Genomic DNA, 7,440 nt, shown 5'->3' with positions numbered 1-7,440 from the left:
TATCAGTATCTACTGTGGTAGAGTTGGTTCCTGGGGTTTAGCAGAGACACATTGTCTTGGCAGGCAGTTAATGTTGTATTTTTTAAACAGAAACACACCCTTTTATTGAGGTAAGACATGAGTATTTATACTATGCCGTCGTTAAAGTATATAATTTGACCCCAAGACTTCTAAGGCAGCTGAGTTCCAGAGAATAATAAGGGAAAACGAACATTGAAAGTATGTTTCTGTCACAGAAAATACATTTGAACATGACAGAAATACTGGACCTTGTCCTCCATCTGGGGGGGAATAATTAAAGCATGTTATTTTGTTTGTTTTCTGTTAAAAACAGAAGGCTCATTTTAGAAGGGAGTGAGGTTGAGGAGTTGAGGGGTTGAGCCACATCGGGGGTTTCCAGAAGTCTGAAGGCTGCTTTGTTTTAAAACAGAGCCTGAAGGAGAAACACAGTGTTGCAAGCAGTCCCAGGTCCTCTGCAGATTCACCCCAAACCGAAAGCCGCCTCAGCCTTACTAAGGACTGAGCCTCTCATGTCTTCTTGGGTCCAGTGTTCTGAAACCAGACTGCTGAAAGGGGGATGCTTGCTGTAGTGCGGTCATATCTATAAAGGAGTAACATGGCAGACTCCTGCTGTGATTGGAGGATACCTCGTCACTGTCAACCTCGTCACTGTCAACGTTACAGGTCAAAGACTATTGTAAATCCTCAGGGCACCTATCACAGGCCAGTTTCCAAAGAACAGCACCGACACTTACGGAAAGGTGTGGCTTTTTGATGAGCGTCGGACATGGCGCAGGTCTTTTATTATCCCTTGGGTTGTTTAAGTAGGATTCGCCACTTATCGAGTTCTCACAGATCACACCATAAAGTTGGATGCAAGTACCAAATACACGACAGTAATCCTCAAGAATGAACCATCCCATTATGAACCAGTCCTTCCTCCAATGGATAGACAAGGCTAGCGATTCTCCTGGCACGGAGAGATCTAACTACAAACAGTGTTGCAATGTCTTGTAGAAATGGTTTGTAAACAAATACAATTTCAGTTACGATTTCATGCATTTAAGAAGCTTCCAGACGGCTAAAAATAAATAGTGCAATCATTGGTGGTAAGATAAATAATGCTGTGTCTGATGAAGTAATCCTATGTCCCACAGGAACTCTAAAACTCCAGGCAAGGAAGGAAATCATCACTGTTCCTGTGGGCAAACCAGCAACAGATGGGAACAGCATGTTTCCTCAATATTATGTTTATGAGAAGCTATGGTCAGATTAGTTATAATGAAAGAACTTTGACATGTCAATAGGGGCATCTTCCTTTGTAACTCAGGTGGAACACTGCGAGGGAAGCAGATGCAGTGCATGCTGATTTTTTTGGATATTGCAATAAAGCTGAACATAGGAAAAAATCAAGATTAAATAATCAGCCCTTCTCATAGTAACAGAAGAAGCCTTTAACATGTTAAGAACCTTCAACATCACCAGAAGTTATGAAAACAAGGTGGGAAGCTATGACCAAATTTCATTATGAAATCAGCAACAACAACAACAAAAAACTTCATCTTGGCATGGGAGAACTCATGTGGTATGTATCATTTACACAATAAAACTGATTTCAATAGTCTCTGCCACAAACTACTCCATGGTCAGAATGCTCTCTGCTTGGCTTCTGCATGGGACAGATTGTATGAACGGGCACACCCAGGCCACACTCAAGAGATCTGTGCTTCCAGAGTGTTATAGATTCAAGAAAGAAGGTGGTCAGCTATGATTGAGGAAGTAACAGCTCAGAATGACCTCTGTGTGTTTCAAAAATGACTATCTAGTTCTTATTTTTGTCTGGCTCCAAAATATTAAGATTCTAAAAGACCACAAAAGTTTTTATTTGATCAATGTTTAAAGATTCACACATGAAACTGGGCTTCCTTGGTCTGACATATGGAGACAACATAATCCAATCCAACCCATCATGATTAGAAACACAGCACACCTAGATATATTTGGGCCATCACAATGGACGTCATAAAAATTCAAATGCCTATTCATCATGTTCCTGAATCTTCTAAAAAAAAAAAAAAGTAACAGATACTATGGTTCTCTGAAAGGGCTGTTTCTCATATTGCAGTGAGATCAAGAAACAGCCTTTTGCACTAAGATCAGAGTAGGCTGCATCCTCTCCATCTCTGAATCTCGGACCCTGCAAGCCTGCCTCTGCTTCTGCCACAGCTGTGGGGACTTTGGAGGGTGCACATTTTAAACTTCTGTAAGGATCATTATACGCTAGATCCTGAAGTTTAACTTTGTGCTGACTATTCTTCAAAGGGTTTTTATAAAGACTACAGTATTTAAATTCTTCAGTTCCCTTGTTGTTATACCATATTTTTGCTTTCCCCGAATGTTGTCAATGAATGATCTGATTCCAGGTAGACTTAGGAGGAATCCGTGGACAGGCACTCTTCTGATAAAGCCGAAAACCACTGAAAAAGCCCCTGAACAAAAGAAAGAATCCATAAATTTTGAAGGTCATGCCTATCAAAGGCCAGCCAGTAAGGACCCGAACACACCACCCAGGAAATGCCCAGTGGCATTTTGTGCTTCTGGAAGAAGAATCTGAATGTTCTCTCCAGGCCAATTATAAAAGCCAAACCAACCGTACACAGAACATTTCCAATAGCCATCAGTGCTTTGTCAAAAAAGAAAATCATTCCAAAGAACGGGAAAAACATACCAAATCCTTTAAGCCCATGCCAAAACATGCCAAATCTCTCCATATCTGTGAGGGAGATCATGTAGGTGGCGTGACTTGGTGCCTCTGGGCCCATGCTGTGAAGCCTAGTCAGGAGAAGAGCCTCCTCTTGTGCTCCTGGCTAGCCCAAGCGGCCACTTCTTCCGGACACTTGGAAACTCACAGCCGCTCTGTTGTATTTTCATACAGGTATCTGGGCAACTGGTAAAGTTTCAAGTGCTCTCCCAGGTGTGGGCACTGGTTTTTTTGTTTGTTTGTTTGTTTGTTTTGTTTTGTTTTAGAACGTATTGCTTAGTATTGCAAACTAATAATTAGAGATGTAGATGGGCTTCGTGAGGCTGTGGGTATCTACAAGAGAAAGGTATATCAGGGTAGAGTACCACTTGGGAATGAGCACAGAGAAGAGGCCATACCTGGTAGTCAGTTGCAGCGCTGGGCATGAGACTGGATCATTGGGTTTGGACGAGAGGTAGAAGGTTATATACATACTTTCCTAACCTGATCAAGCATCAAGCATTAAATATTTAAATTACTATTATGCTTTAAAAAATAATTTGTACATGATAATAGTCAGCCCGCCCCCCTCCAAATGCACAGAGAAAGGAAACAGGTAAGTTTGGAAGCACCAGAAGGGATCAGTATGGGAGCACGTTGGGAGTATAAAGGCAGCATTCCTAGTATAAATGATCAACACGCAGGAGCTACCTCTGGGTCTGAAGTTAGATTCTTCTAGAGTATATGTAAGATGCTAGAAAATAGATGGATGGTTTGAAAATAAAAACTGACAGCATGAGAAATTTGAGGAGAACAGTGACGGTCTAGGGACCCATCAGCCTGGAGAACCAGAGCAAACATGTAAGCACACTATTTTTGCTTGTCTCTCTCTGTATTTCCCTTGAATAGGTGATCTAGCTGACACTATATTCAGTCTTCCGGCTGGCAGTAGGGTCATGCAAATGTGAGCGATTTGCCAAGAGAGCCATACATTTGCTAGATAAAGTGGGAATGGAAGGTCTTATGTCCAGATTTATTCATCCTGACATACATATGGTTAATGCCCTGTGGAGTAAGAGAGAAATTCTAGGCACAATTTGGGTCTCCAGATGCTTCTGAAGAGCAATGTGAACCACCTCACATAAGAATGAGAGAGGTCTAATAAAAGAAAGGGACAGCTGCCTAAACTTAACATTTCCAAGTGCCCTGTGGAAATTGAAAGGAGGGTACGAATTAGAAAAGGAGAAACAAGCATACATCTTACCTTGTGACTGGGCTGCTATTATAGGCTCAGATCTGAGTCCAAATGTGTCCATTGAAGGCTCCAGTCACAGTGGATTGCACCAGAGACATGACTGGGGATTGAACTGGAGCCAGTTTATTATGAAAAGAAAAACAGTCGCAAGAATGAGTGTAGACTGGAGACTAGGAAAAGGTGATTAGTTGGGCAAGTGAGTGCAGGGAGAAACAGCTTCTCCAAGATGGTTTTCAATGAAGCAGCTCTCCTTTATTGGGGGTAACAAGGAGGATATAAACCTTTTGGAATAGATAAGGGTTTTCTGGGTGAGTGTGCATTATTGGCCTGTGCCATGGTGCTGGGAATTGCAGGATGATAAATTGCAGGGGTTTGGTGTACATAGGAAAAGAGGAAGTTAAATTTGTGAGGTGGTTACCAGCCTATGTGACTACCTCAAGGATGGCAGAGTTGGGAGTTGTACAAGCTGTGGGCTGAGAAATGCAGGCTCAGAACAAGAAAGGAAGAGTCCTAACTCCCTGTTGTCTCAGGACAAAATTGTCAGGGTTTAAACATATCACAATCTCACTTTTGTTCTAAAGTGGTGGCTTTGCTGTCCCACGACTAGCTTATTTTATTTGTTACTCTTCATGTCCCCCAATGTTTAGTCCTTATTCTCAATTCAAAGTGAATCTCGCTAAAGAAAGCCCCATGGGTTTTGTTGTTCTTTTCTCTTAGCTCCTTATTATGACATATCTAATAACATTGGCTGATTTATTAATGAATTCATAGATATATGGATGAACTAAAAAGGTTTTGTTATGATTTTCATATGATGCTACCTATAACTCAGATATTTTGTTTGCCTTTATGGAAACCTGAGTCAGCAACTTCTTGTTCACCTTGGAACATTCTCATGTATTTTTATATATTTGGTGCTTAGGAAAGAGCCTAGGTCACAAAAGCATTCAATGTGTATTGACAGTTGAATAATGAAGAAAATTACTTTCTGTTCACAGTGATTCTTGCTCCTCAATATTTTGCCTGAAAAGTTGTTTGTGATATTGTGTTCTAGTCAGTAATCTGAGAACAGTAGTTGAAGCTACTCTCTTCACTATAATACTGTTGATGAGGTTAGAATGCTTGAAGAATGATGGCAATTAAGAAGATAATGTTTTCATATCACTAAGAAAATTCAGAAGCAGCCATCAGTGTTTTCTCCAATACTCAAGAAGGTGTTAATGATAAAACAATGAGTGTAAAGAGAAAGTCTTGTAGTATCTGGGGGCATCACCTGCCAGTATAATGCTTTATGAACATTACCATAGGCAAGAATAAGGAGGTGGACCTTTCAGTACAGACAGAAGATTATAGAAGAGAGTCAGGCATGGAAGATTCAGCTAAGGCACAGAAGGTGGCATGTAATCAAAGACCATGTATCATGCCACATGGAATGACTTACAAAAAAAATCAATGGGGAAATTAAGTTATAAGGTAGTTGGGAAACAAAGTCAAAGCTATGGGCTTAAGCATTTATTCATATTTAAGAAGTTTCAGAAACATTATCCTGGGAACAAAGGGGAGAGGTGAAAAAGCGTGAGAATATGGGTGGATTTAGTAACAAAATGATGTCCAATGTGATAGACCTGTTTTCCAAGCTTATGGCCTGAGAAGTCTCGGGGAACAGGCCAGGAAAAGTCAGACAGCAGCATTCTAGGCAGATAGGAAACCTTGTCTATTTAAGAGACAGGGTAATGTTTTCAATATAAATAAATAAAATAACTAAGAAACATATAGGAGGGAGTGTGAGAAGACTAGAACCCCGGGCTCACATTGCAGATAATAAGGTTCTCAGAACAGTAGTGTGAAGTGACCACAGGGAAAGGGGCTTTGTATGAAGTTTTCTAGCCAAAGAGCCAGAAAGGAACAGGAAACTGTCGAGAGGCAGTGCCAAATGAAGCTTTTATTTTTTAAAAAAAGTCACTGATAATTGGATACTAGCCACAGAAAGCTCTGAATACCCAAGAAACAACTTACAGATCATATGAAGCTAAAAAAAAATCAGAAAGAAAGAAAGAAAGAAAGAAAGAAAGAAAGAAAGAAAAGTGGAAGCCTTAGCCCTTCTTAGAAAAAAAAAATAAAAACAAGTGTAGAACACCCTTTAAGAGTGGGGTATACCAAGACCTTAAATCATTAATAACTCAAGAGCTAAGAAGATAGCCTTGTAGCAATTTTTGGTATTTAAAAATCATTATGTTTAATCTATACACACCAAGAAAACTTTGACTATTTCCATGTTACATTTTGTTTTACATGTACTTTGTGCTTATTGTAGCTAGTAAAATTTCAATACATACTATCAAACCTTTAAAAAAATCAAGTACTGACAAAAATATATTCGAATAGTTTCATGCCAAGATGCCTTTAATAATCTGTACATGTATCTCTATTTTTTTTAAAAAAATAAAGTTGTAAGAAAAAAAAAAGTCCCTGCTAATAGAAAAATCTGTTGCTGAAGAGAACAGAGGTATGTGAACAGCAGGTAATGAGCTGGATACACACCAACCTGCCATGGACCCAGTAACTTCTCTCCAGAGCTGGAGCGCATAGGCACAGCTCCAGCCAGTGTCCACATGACAAGAACAGCAGTGGATTGGAAAGGCCTGGCCAGGGCCAGAAGAAGGCAGAAGGAATAAAGCAGCCTTCTGGACTGAAATGAAGGGGCTGTCCTAGACATGCACTGGCCTATGCAAAGACTGGGTGTGGCTACAATGGGGTGGAAAAAGAAGCCAAACACAGACTGAAAGTCCCCAACGTTTTTTAACTTATAAGGCATTAAATTTGATAAGCTTGCCCACAAAAGAGTTAAACAACACTTCTTCAAAACTGGACATTAAAAATGCAGATATCCAAATCAGAACAGCTTCAATAGATAAAAAACTAAACAAAAAACAAAAAACAAAAAAAAAAAAAAAAAAAAAAACCAAAAAAAAACTTCAGAAATGAAAAAAAAAAAAAAAAAAACAAGAAAACAACAACAAAGACCCAAGTATATTTGTAAAACTGCTATTAATAATAAGAGTACTAAACTAAAATTACAGTTAGACCAAATTGAAATTGAAGGCTTAATGGATCCAGGAGCAAATGTTAAAATTTTGTAAGATTCCTGGAATCCAGCTTGGCTACTTCAGAAACTCTCTACAGAGCACTTACGTAACTGAGCACTGTCTCAGGTAAAAAGATGTCTAAAATGGATTGGATGATGGGCCAAAAGGTCAAAAACAAAAATGAAGCCTGAATATAAAGCCATGAGAAAAAAATTATTAAATTTTAAGTTAAAACAAGTAACAAGAATTGCTGATCCCTCTAAAGGGGAACAACTGAGACTGATTGCGACAAGAAAATGTCTCCAAACAGAACTTAAGTTACACATACCCAATAAATATTTTGGCTACAGAATCCTCAA

The 7,440-nt window shown here is 39.4% G+C and overlaps 1 pseudogene across 1 annotated transcript; it reads right to left on the bottom strand.

Annotated features, from left to right (window-relative positions):
• Nucleotides 1-2,369: 2,369 nt before the first annotated feature.
• On the bottom strand, nucleotides 2,370-2,789 carry LOC308438657 (vesicle transport protein GOT1B-like; annotated as a pseudogene). The gene has a single exon. The product of its transcript is annotated as a vesicle transport protein GOT1B-like (transcript).
• Between the last annotated feature and the right edge of the window lie 4,651 nt (nucleotides 2,790-7,440).

Source organism: Micromys minutus (genome assembly GCF_963924665.1).
Source record: "Micromys minutus genome assembly, chromosome: 28".
Lineage (NCBI taxonomy): Eukaryota > Metazoa > Chordata > Mammalia > Rodentia > Muridae > Micromys > Micromys minutus.
Note: the sequence above shows the minus strand (reverse complement) of the source record. Positions and strands in the feature narration are given on the sequence as shown.